Consider the following 11,789-nt stretch of genomic DNA (forward strand, 5'->3'; position numbering starts at 1 on the left):
TGAAAATAACATAGCATGACTGATATTTCTTTAGAATGGGCTTATATGGAAGGGAATCAGAGGTTAATTGTGCAAAATAATATTACTCCACATCCAAATGCCATTTCTAAATGTTATAGTACATTAAAGTATACTGCAGTGAATTAATAGTCCTAACAGAGATGATAAGCATCAGCAGACTTGAGGAGGTATCCTGCAGCTGCTTTCTGTCAAATATAAGTAATATTAAGGAAACAAGTGTATGACTGCTTTTGATCAGAGTTAATGAAACATTGACTTTGAATAAAGCAACTTTAAAATAAAACTTTCCAATTATATTTTAGCAAAATATCACTAAACACATTTTCTGTAGTGACAGGGCTGGAATGATTCTATGAAGGAATTTGGCAGGCCGAATACTGCTTCCTAATTTGAGGTGTCACTCTCAGTGATGGGTGCCGGAGCAGCAAACCCAGGAAGTCTGTCCTCCTTCCCAATACAAGTGGTATGCAAAAATTAAGCCAGAGCAACTAAGGGTTGCTCTTCTATTATTCTAGCCAATGTCCACATGAAAGTAGTGGCTTTCAAATGCTGAGGTGCTAAGAGAAACAGTGTAGAAAATGACGATCAAGCATCTGTCTTCAGAGCCCTGTACCTTTCAGACTCTGTCAACTTGATGTGCTGGAGATCATCTATAATCACAGAATCACAGAATCACAGAAACACCAAGGTTGGAAAAGACCTTCAAGATCATCCGGTCCAACCATCCACCTATCACCAATAGTGCTCATTAAACCACGTCCCTCAACAGAAAATCCAAACATTCCTTGAACACCTCCAGGTCGGTGACTCTACCATCTCCCTGGGCAGCTTATAAAGGAAGTTCCTCAGTGTTGCAGAAGTGGACTTCTATGTGGAATTTACTAAGGTAATTAGAGGATTCAGTGGCCTTTTGTCCTTGTCTTTTCATCAAGTGTGAGTAATGTTTTCTGCTTCTGAAATGTCTCCCCTCGAAAGGCTTCTGAAATGCATTGGAAATTTTATCACTTCCAGCCCATCCTTGGCCACAACTTCTGAGCAGATCTGGGGGAGGACAGAGGCAAAAGGCCACTAAAGGGCCTTGTAGTATTTCAGGACACATGAGCCTTTATTTATAAACCATGGCTGTAGAAACTCAGATCACAAGCGTACTAGGAAAGCACTAGGGTCCCAGGAAGCCACACTACCCAGTCTCTCTGAGATGCAATTTGCTCTGCTGCTAGGTGTAGATTAGAGCTATGTGCTCCTGAATTTGGCTGAAGATTCCAAAGGTAATGCATAGAAGTTACACAGAGCTCTTTACTGCAGGAAAAACAGGTTCTGCTGAAAGAAATACGTTCGGTTGGCACACAAGTTACTAAAGATTGAGGGAAGAAACTTAAATTTCTCTTAGTTTCATGGCATCAGTCTCCAGGACAGAGCTCTCAAGTAATGAGGCGCAACTTCCTCAGACCTTCACATGTGTGCTGATCTATTATTGCCTTAAACAAAAAAGTACAGCGTAAAGGGAAGTAAATAACTGCATTGCAATGCAATGCACACTCTAGAGCACTGTAATTGTAGACATAATTGTAACAGCAGGTCTGTGTTGTCCAGCTAAATAGAGATCTGTAATTCAGACCATGCAGAATGCTTTGTGGTTTGCACCTCTCAGTATCATAAATCTAAGGCAGGAATTTTATTCTTGGTACGTGCTGTATTGCAACTTTCTTCACTGTATGGCATTGCCATCAACTGCAAGGATAATCCACATCAATTCAGTGCCAGTAGGACTGTAGATATCATTGCCCAAGTGTCTCTGGCCAATTAAAGTTTTTAACTCAGTCAGTTCAGCATAAATATTCTTTAATACCAATTATCACAATCCATTTATCATTATGATAGTTTTACGATTGTACCAGCTTTTGCAGACCTTGAAATATATACAGCAAGGAAAAAACCCATAGCCTGAATGAAACATCATCTTGCTGTTGAAATAGCATCCTGACATTCTTACATGTCATGTGATATCAGGGCATGAATGAATGCTCCAGGATATATGTTCAATTAAATCTAGTTTACGGTCTTGAAAGACCACCATCATGTATTTTAGATAGTTGTGCTGTATAATATTATTAGGGACATACATATTAGAGACACATTAGGAATTAAGCAAGAAATACTAGGTGGACTTTTTTTTCTGCCTCCCTTACGTTATTCCCCCAAAACAATATTGTCATTACAGAATGTATGGGAACTGTTGAGTCACAACCTAAACCATTGACTGAGCACCTGGGGAAAAGACCTAGTCAGCCATGGGAGCACAGCTGAAAGCAATTCACCTGTGCAACCAGAAGGCCCTAGACCCTATTTAAGGGCTGACTGCCCCTAGAGGAGGAGCCCTTTCTGGGGATCCCTTCTTTGTGGAGTCTTTTCTGTGAACCTAGATCTTTGAATAGAGGTGAGCATTCCTTTCCTGTTTGTTTTTTTTCCCATTTTCACCACGATAATCTTTCCAGCTGTAACACAGAATAAAGAGGAAAAACACATTTATGATTTGACAAGAGTGAAGGCAAGAACCCTAACAAATAGAGGACAGAGCCTAATATAAAACTGTTCTGATTTTTGTCTTGTCCCTATGTAATTTCCTTGTTCTATCTGTGGGAGGACATACATTACCTGAGCTACTCCTGAGACTCTCCAAAGTCATCCTTCACTCTTGCATTTCAACAGCAATCACTTATAGCAAACTTTCATTCTGTCTAACAGCTGTGTATTACCTAAGAAACCTCAGCTCAGGATTGTTCACTGTGATTCTTGGAACATAAAAATGACTGTTTTTCATTGAAATGTTCTGGTCCAATTTGACCCATGGAGACCAGCAAATGGCGTGTGCCTGAAATAAAACATTTTCAGATGACAAGAGGAAAGAACTGGGAATTAGGAGGCTGAGTGCTTTCTCTGCCACTGGCTGCCTGCACAACCTTGGCCACACTGCTTCCTTTGGCATCATTCCCTCCCCTTGCTCTCTGCTTCATTTGCAAGCTTTCTGGCTTTGTTTGCACAGGCAGCAGAACAGTGTAATTCCAGTTAGGAAAGGGCACCATTACGAACCCAGGCAGCCTTTCCTTCTCTCATTAGTTGCAGCGGACTCATATTGTAATAGGGTTTGTTGCAATATTTCCTTTTCAGGAATGAGGATCTGGCATACCAGCTGCTGAAACCATATCTTTCTGTTTCATTCAGGAAGAAGCAATATCCTGGGTTTTGAGCCTAGTGCCCCCTTCCTGGGGAAGAAGGGGACAGACTCTTTAGCAGGGCTGGTTCTGATGGTGCAAGGGGGCATAGTTTCAAACAAAAGGAGAGGAGATTTAGCTTGGATATAAGGAAGAAGATTTTTATGATAAAGATGGTAAGGAACTGGAATGGGTTGCCTAGAGAGGTGGTAGATGTCCTGTTCTTGGAGTCGTCCAGGGTCAGGCTGGATGAGGATTTGAGAAATCTGATCTTGCTGTGGGTGTCCTTGATCATTGCAGGGGAAATGAATTAGATGGCCTTTAAGGGTCCCTTCCACTTCAAATGATGCTGTGATTCCAGATGTTCTGTGAACATAACAAGATACCCAATGCAGAGGATGATTGCAGGCTACTGGGAGCAGCCAGGGCCCACCCTGATATTAGGCCCTACCCCAGGCTTCAGGAAAGCATGGCAGCCCAACTCATATGAGTTCGATGAAAAAACTACAAGCAAGGTAAGAAAACAGCAAAAGCTTCCTCACAGCTAGATTACACTGTGATGTGTATACAGATGGGTTTTTAGCCTACTGCAATCATTACCACATTTTGAGAACTCAGGCAATTTTCCTCCATTACCAGATTGATTGAGATGAGGTGATCTCTTCTGCCTTTCTCAGAAAGGGTCACTGGGAAGGGTAAATTCAGGCTGACAGAAAACCACTTCAGATGCTTACCTGACAAGGAAGCTGACACCTTGCTGATAAAACCAAATCAGCTGAGTGCAGCAGGGGACCAAGCTCTGTCTGTGTCCCTGTAAGGAAATTATCTCCTTCTTCTGGGTCTCCAGCCCTTGGTGGGCAGGAGAGCCCGAGGATGAGGCTGAGGAACCATAATGGAAAAAGGAAGAAGAGTGGGAGAAGATCCCTTCAGGGGAGGTGTGTGGCAGCAGAAGGAGGAGCCAACTTTCCTGCAGGTGAAAACAATTAGGGAAGGAACCTTGCCCTCTTCTGTGCAAGTTATTAACAGCAGTTCCCAGGTGGGTTCTTTTAATGAAATTGTGGCCTAATTATACCATCTCACTTTTTTTTTTTTTTGCTTTCTATGCTTCTGAGATGAGAAGAAAATATAAGCAGAATAAAACAGAAAATTGTTATGGAGATAAAAATCTATGGGATCTTTAAAGATAAGTCAACATACTAATGTGTGAAAGCAGTTAAATTAACTACAGCAAGGAGACAAGATTAGAAAAAGAGAGGGGGAGAGTAGGAGGAAGAGCAGAGCAAGGTAAAAGAAATGAAGGAAGAATACTATGACCTTACTGCAGTCTGAAGTTGAAGAAAACTCGAAAACATTGTAGTCTGTACATTGCTCTTCGTTTTATTTCTGTGTAGTTTGCTGCTTGCTTTTTAAAGCCTTGTGTTACTGTGGTTCCAATGGTGTTCTTCAAAAGACAGAAACAAGCTAGAATTTGCAGGTCTTTACTGGAAAAACTAATATAGTAGGAAAAAGGAGAGAACCTCCCTGGCACATGAGCTCTTCCTGTCTACTTTATCCAGCTGTAGTTGTTGGCCTAATAAAAAGTGCTACTCCCACATACAAACCTTATCTTGCCTGTAAAAAGATTATAATTCATTTACCTCTGTAAAGGCCCCATAATTCTATATTTGAATGCTGGAACAATCCTGAACAGTGTGCCTGTGTAGTTGATAGTCTACATTTGAAGCACTAAAGGCACTTTATGACATAACTTATTCAGCTTTTATTCTGGTCCCAAATGTGCAGCTTAACTCATATAATCAGAACATGGATTTACAGAAGCCATTGCTGCTTTAATAGTTGAAGCATTAGCAATTTAGGAAAAGGTGGTGGATAAAAAGAATGGAAGTTTTAGAAGATGCTAATCCTTTTACTTATTGAAACATACTTGCTGGAAGCATCATTCCTTTGGGTGGGGGTGGGTGGGAATAAAAGTATAAAACCAAACCAAGCTGCGTTAATATTTAACTGGAAGGTTGAATTTAATTTTGTCACATTTATGCACAGGTATTGTGTATGAATAGCTATTGCTTCCTGCGGAAAGTGTGATCAGATCCTTGTCTGACAAGTTTGTCTGTCTTTGCATAAGCAAAGACAAGTAACTCTGGGGTATGCAATGTCCTAGTAGTGGTAAATTATGTTAAAATCCAGGATAAACTAAACTATTGCTAGCTGAGGTAGTTGAGCAGGCAAGCTTAAAATACATTCACTGCTAAGCATGCAAGAATAGCACCTCTGCTCATGTACTGACAGAGTGACCAAAAAGGGCGTTTTGCTCAGTTGCAGTATGTAGTTACAAATTACTTATGCTTTGGATGGAATCATACCCTGATTTATTTCTAAAAGAGTATTAAGATATGTCTTTAATATTGAGTAAGTGGTGAAAAAACAATATGTCCTATATATATACACCTATCGCCACAGTAGTAAAGAACCATGGCAGTACAGATTCAGCTGTTATTTTTTGGTATCAGCTTACCTTCTACACCTGTCTGGAAGAGAAAGGAAATAAACTGCTGTTTGGCATGCATGCAAGCAAATTTGTTCTGCTGCTTATGTACATGTGAGATTGAAGGATTTCTTTTGGTTGTATTATTAGCATAATCAGAAACATTGCACTCTGTTATTTTGCTATAGTAATCCTTGTTGTTGTTACAGGAGCAAAATAGACAGCAGGCTAAATCCTGTGTTTGGTGATAGTGGGACAAATCCAAAATAATCATGTTTGCAACAGATTTACTCCGAAGTTTACACTGGGGTAAATAAAATCAGAAAACATTGCGAAGTTACATGAATGATGGACAGTGAGTACCAACTATAAAAAATGCAGTGTTTCAACCTGAACCTGGTTTTACCTTCTGTGGCATTATCAGGCTGAATTTTTGCTCACGTCAGCTGCTCAGAGAACTGATATCTAGTAAGAAGAAAAAAAAAAAAGAAAATTTTATATAACCAGTATCTTATAAAGTCTTTGGATTTCTAGATATCATGATTCATCCAATTCATCAATCCAATTTCTTAAGAGATTCAAAATCCCCCACCTTTTAAATTGACAATATTATAGCAGAAACAAAAGTTAAATAGAACTCCTAGAACTAGATTAGCTTTTTTTTTTTTTTTTTTTCCCCTGGCAAATGGATAAAACTACATTAAATTTTGCTCAGGACTCTCCTATATGTACTTAAGGATCAGGCACCTAAGAAGCAGACAGTACCTCCAGAGAAGTGGTTTGTCATCGGCTGGATGGTTCTAAATGTACCAGACTGTTTAAATAGCAAATGATTTTAAATATGAAAGGAGGCTTCTTCCAAGAATTGTTATATTGAGCATCATAAAATTGCTGTTTTTATCCCAGAGAGCATCTTCCATCTGTTCCTGAAAGAGCTCAGCATTCATAAAGTAAGAAATGATATTTTCACAGCATAGCTCTTTATCACTCACTAGTTAATGGAACCAAGAAAAGATCTTCAGATGACTCTTCTGGCTGCTGTGAAGGCTCAGATGAAACAAAAGGGGTTGACTGCAGATGCTATGAAGGCGCAGTTATTCAGTTACAACTTAACCTTTTGCAATCAGAAGACAACAAAAGGACAAATAGCATTGAGGTCACTACAGAACATTGGCATAAAGCTGGTCTTACTTCAGTGGAGTTCAGAAGCCTGCTACGCTATTAGGAAAGCAGCAGACTGAAAGGAAGATAATGAGAAAGCACTGAAAAATGCAAGAGACTGGTAACAAAGGACAACATATTTTAGAGAGTACAACTTTCAGTTTTTCCCCCTCCTGGAGCCGGAGAGTAAAAGAAAGAAACAAGCATTTGGTTCATCATAGGCTATGATAATGATAGAATATCTCAAGTTGAGATATTCTATGATCCTGCACTTCTGGGATTAAAGTCCTGTTCTGCATGTATCTGAAAGAGTTGGAGGATTTCGCTTCATACTAATCATTCAGTTCCAGATTCTGCCCCTCATTTGTTCTTGTTGCACTGAGGATGTTTGGTGGCTGTACATCCATGGCATATGAGAGACAAAGCTCCACCTTGCCCTTTGTCTGATTGTCCCCAAGCAAACCTCTGCACTGCGCAATTATTTTCTGTCTCATTACTGGTCATTAGCAAATGCATTCCAGGTGCTTTTCAGCCCCAGATGGTTGGTAATGAAAAAAATTAGCCTCAGCCCCGAGATACCCTTTTGATTATGACAGGTTTGACAAAACCAATGCATTTTCACAAGGAGTTTCTGCATGATGCTCTGAGTCCATAAACTTTTTGTTGGGAAACTGCTGACCAGAGCTGCCTAAAAAAACAGGGATGGCTCTTTGCTGTTACCTTTCCAGTTTTACTTCTCCCTTGTCCTTCCGTATATGCAGCACAATATTTTCCATGTCAGATACAATTTTAGGTTCCTGTCTCAAGCAAGGTATTTGTAGGAAGGTACTCACCCTGTGGGTACAGGTTCTGTGAATTCAGCCCTTCAATGGACAGTCCTATGCATTGATTCATCTGAACCTTAAGTAACTATATACAATTATTACTTCCTAAATAGATTAACTTGTTTGAAAAAAAATTGTTTTACCTAGGGCAAAGAAGTGTTTTCCCTTCAACCTCTTTGTCAATGGCTGAGCTTGGTAATAGAAACATTTTAGAGGTAGAAGTGAGAAAAATCAAGCTTCAGGTATAAAAAAAACATCATAAGACTGCAAAATTAAAAGCAAGTGAAAGCCTGGATCTGAAAATAAATGATTTTCAGTGTAGACGTCACTGCTGGTAATATGTTAATTCTTTTGTAAACACTCCCACACCTTTCCATAATGTACCAAAATGAATACCGCATGTAATAGATAATCACAGATGTTGTAACTGTGACAGTTTTATTAGTGCTAATGATACTACTTTGTACACTCTCAAAGCATATGGCAAGCAGGTTAATACTTTTAAATTGGCTGAATCTCTCTCATTTGACAGTGGTAGACTTGCTCTGCATTTCCAGAAGGATTTATTACATTTCAGTCTCCCACCTTCAGGGCAGCACTTAAAAGTACCCTGGAGGGTCTCAGTATTTAGCAGCAGATCAGCATTTCTAAGGGCAGAGCCTTGAAGGTAACCCACTTCTCAGAAGTCAGTGAATAACATATATACAAACTTGCCAATAGCAAAGGAACTGCTGTGGTACAATTCATCTGAAATGGGGAAAAAGGATGCATTTAAGAAAGCACAATGCATTTCTATGGTTGACTTGGCATAACCCAGTGCAATTTTCCTTTCAATTTGCTACAGTCCCACACTTAAGTCAAACAGAGCAGTAACACATGTATCTGCAGCAGCTGTAACAGTAAACTTCCTTGAATGCTACTGGCTTGGTTTTCTTTGTTGCTGTTGGTGAGTTGGTGTTTTTTCAATTGTTTGTTTTAAAATGTGCTACTTTTGTTATGACTTCAGGATAATGGCATTGCTTACTTCATTTTTAATAGCGTGTATTTTGATGTGATTATGTGCTCTCCTGGTTTGATGGGTATGCATTTACTAGAAGACCAGTAACATTTCCTTGTGCCTCATGGATGCACGCAAGCAGTCATGGTTCTTTGTAAGCTGCTGGTAAGCCAAAATAGGCAGTAGGATTTGAGAGGTTACAAAACTTGTTGCTGCATGCCAGCTTTTAACTGCTGGTATTCCTGATGCCCCAGACCTTTTGGTTGCACTGCCCACACTCAGTTCAAAGGTACAGTGGAAAGTCTCATCTTTCAGTCTAAAATAGAATCCATCTTTTCCATTGTGAAAGCCATCTGGAAGACTAAAACCTTCATAACAACCAGTTCGCTAGGGTTAATTGAGTATCACTCAGCTTTTAAATATCATATCATGAAGTTCTCATAAATGAGGGGAAGGCAGGAGCAGGAGGTTTGTTCCTTCAGTGTTGCAAAAGCCACGGTCACAGGATGCTCCTGCTCTAGAGACGTGCTCTGGGACAAGGCAGCTGCTCAGCTCCTGAAACAGTCACAGTCAGCACTCAAGAACCATTGCTGGAAGCCGTTGCCTAGAAATCTTGTTGGCTTTACTGAATGAACAAGCATCTCAAACCTGCTTCTGATAACAAAACAAATTAAAAAAATTATTTACACACATAGACCAAAAAAAGCAACAAACCCCCCCAGTAGGGAAAACATTGACAACCCTGTCCATAGTAGGGGGTGGAACTAAATGATCTTTGAGATCCCTTCCAACCTAAGCCATTCTATGAAAACAAAGCTTTCCATACTGTTCTGGCATGTTCAGAAAGATCAGAGCACAAATGCAGCCTGCATTGAGCAGTGCTGTTGTTCTTTTAGGTACCTGAAGAAATGACTGAGAGTGTCCTCCTCCTCAGCAATCTCCCTCTTAAATATTCAGCAAACAATAGTTTGCACTTCTGCTAATGGTATAGGATTTCTCATAGCTTTTAACTCTCCCACAGTGAGTCTAGGGACAGCAGTAAGAGTTTTTGAAATGTGGGTAATAAAGATGCTAAAGTCTACAAATGTAAATGGTTTTGAATAAAGGAAACTGAAAATAAAAACAGTATCAGGTGAGGATACTTCTGCACTTCTACAATTCTTATCCTTCATGAGGGAGAAGGAGGCAGAGGAAAAGTTTATTTTACACAAAATTAAAAAAAAAAAAAAAGGATTAGGCTTTTGATTTAAGTACATTATTATTATTATTGTGTAGTTAAAAGTTGAAAAGAACAGCTTGTGAGAAGTTTTTTCTTTTTTCCTTGAGAACAAGAAAAAACTGAAAAAAAAAAAGAAAAAAAAAAAACTAAGCTTAGAATCCCTGTATATCCAGAATCCGAAGATCTGAATTCAGTAGCAAGACTAAGTGGGAAGTAGATTTGCACTGAACATGAATCATTTTTCATTTCTGTGTATATGACAGCAACTGCAAGAAGCAAAAAACACAGGGAGAGTGAATGAACAAGGGACAGTGCATGTATGAGCACAAGTACTTATATGTGTGCATCTGTGTGTATTTGCTGAGTGGAATAGGAATATACAAAGAAATGCAATGTACCATTAACACTGCTACTGTCATCTTGATAGATAAGGCAGCTGAACAGGAACTGAGAGATGTTATATGAAAATATTTCCTCTGGAAACATTTCAGCTGCCTTCACTGAATGCCTTTCCATCCACAGATACCTCATTTTCCATTTCAGTAAAAAGGAATTTTTTTCTTATTTTCTTGGAAAGCACTGAAACGTCCTTAGGCATGCACAGTTTATCTAAGACTTAGAGCTTGAAGAAATAATCACTAACTCATTCAGTAGCATTACCACTACTGCTGTTACTACAGCGTTTCTGCTGAACAGATGTTTTTGTTGAACATGACACAGATCTAAGTTTGCTTTTTATAACGCATGAAGATGACAAAAACACTTCCAGGAGTTTCCTCCTAGAGCTGTAGAGGTCAAACAACAAAAACAACAAGAACATAAAGATAAAAAAACAGAACTAAGAACTTAGAAAAGAAGAGCCCCAGAAGTGCAGATCTTGCTGCATTGTACTGATACGTAAGAAAATCTAATTGAAGTAAATTGGCAGTATGGGGGCTGACACCATCTAACATGTCCTGAATGTTGTCCATCACTGTCCTGAATGGTGAGATCCACCAGCGTATATTCATGCCTACAGCCAAATTTATTTGAGGTGTCAGTGTGCTGAAGGGTATGGTTGCAGCACACATGGGGCTTTGCAAGCTAGAAAAATGTGCTAACAGGAGCCTTATGAAGTTCAAAAGCAAATATGAAGTCCTGCCTTAGACATGAGATAGCCCTGTGCTGCAGCTGACACTAGGGATTGGATGAGAAGCAGATCTGCAGAAAAAGTTATAAGGCCTTGGTGAATCACTAGCCGCACAAGGGTCAGCAATGCCTGCTTTCAGAAGCAGAGGCTGACCTCTTGGTGGGTTGCTTTAGTGTAAGCATAGCCAGCAGGATGAGGAATATGGTTATTCCTCTATACACGGTGCTGAAGAGGCTATGCATGTGAAATAGTGTGTTTTGTTCAGGGCTACCCAGTCCTAGGGGGACATGGGCAAGCTGGACAGAGTTCAGAGGAGGTCATCAAGGTGGCTGGCTGAGAAAAGGGAACTGGGGTTGCTACATTTTCAGAAGAGAAAGTCAGGAAGAAATCTGACTGCCTTCCACTGCTGAAGCAGCAGTCATGGGGAAGGGAAACCAGAACCATTCTAAAAGGCACAGAGTGAAAAGACTATAACAAGTTATGTCCAGAGACATTTGGACTGGATATAAAAACGTTTTTCTTTATAGCAGAAGTTCTTAAGTCCCGGAGCAGATGCCAAGAAAGCTTGTGGAAACTCCATCATTGGAGATTTTAAAAGCTTGACAGGTAAATGCCCTGAGCAACCCTGATCTGACTTTGAAATCACTTCTGCTTTATAGCAGGAGGCTGGACTAGCTGACCTCCAAAAGTCCCGCCTGAGATAACATTTCTATGTTACTGTGCTTCTTTGAAATGATTTAT

The 11,789-nt window shown here is 39.8% G+C and overlaps 1 long non-coding RNA gene across 2 annotated transcripts; it reads left to right on the plus strand.

Annotated features, from left to right (window-relative positions):
* Positions 1-2,405: 2,405 nt before the first annotated feature.
* Positions 2,406-8,214, plus strand: LOC149918547 (uncharacterized). 2 transcript variants are annotated; one of them, XR_016465556.1, is made up of 3 exons: positions 2,406-2,458; positions 3,534-3,748; positions 5,928-8,214. It is a non-coding gene; the product is annotated as an uncharacterized LOC149918547 (long non-coding RNA). The 2 variants fall into 2 exon arrangements; XR_016465555.1 differs by having other exon boundaries at positions 3,595-3,748.
* The last annotated feature ends 3,575 nt before the right edge of the window (positions 8,215-11,789 follow it).

This window comes from Phasianus colchicus, chromosome 3, assembly GCF_987193195.1.
Source record: "Phasianus colchicus chromosome 3, bPhaCol1.hap1.1, whole genome shotgun sequence".
Taxonomy (NCBI): domain Eukaryota; kingdom Metazoa; phylum Chordata; class Aves; order Galliformes; family Phasianidae; genus Phasianus; species Phasianus colchicus.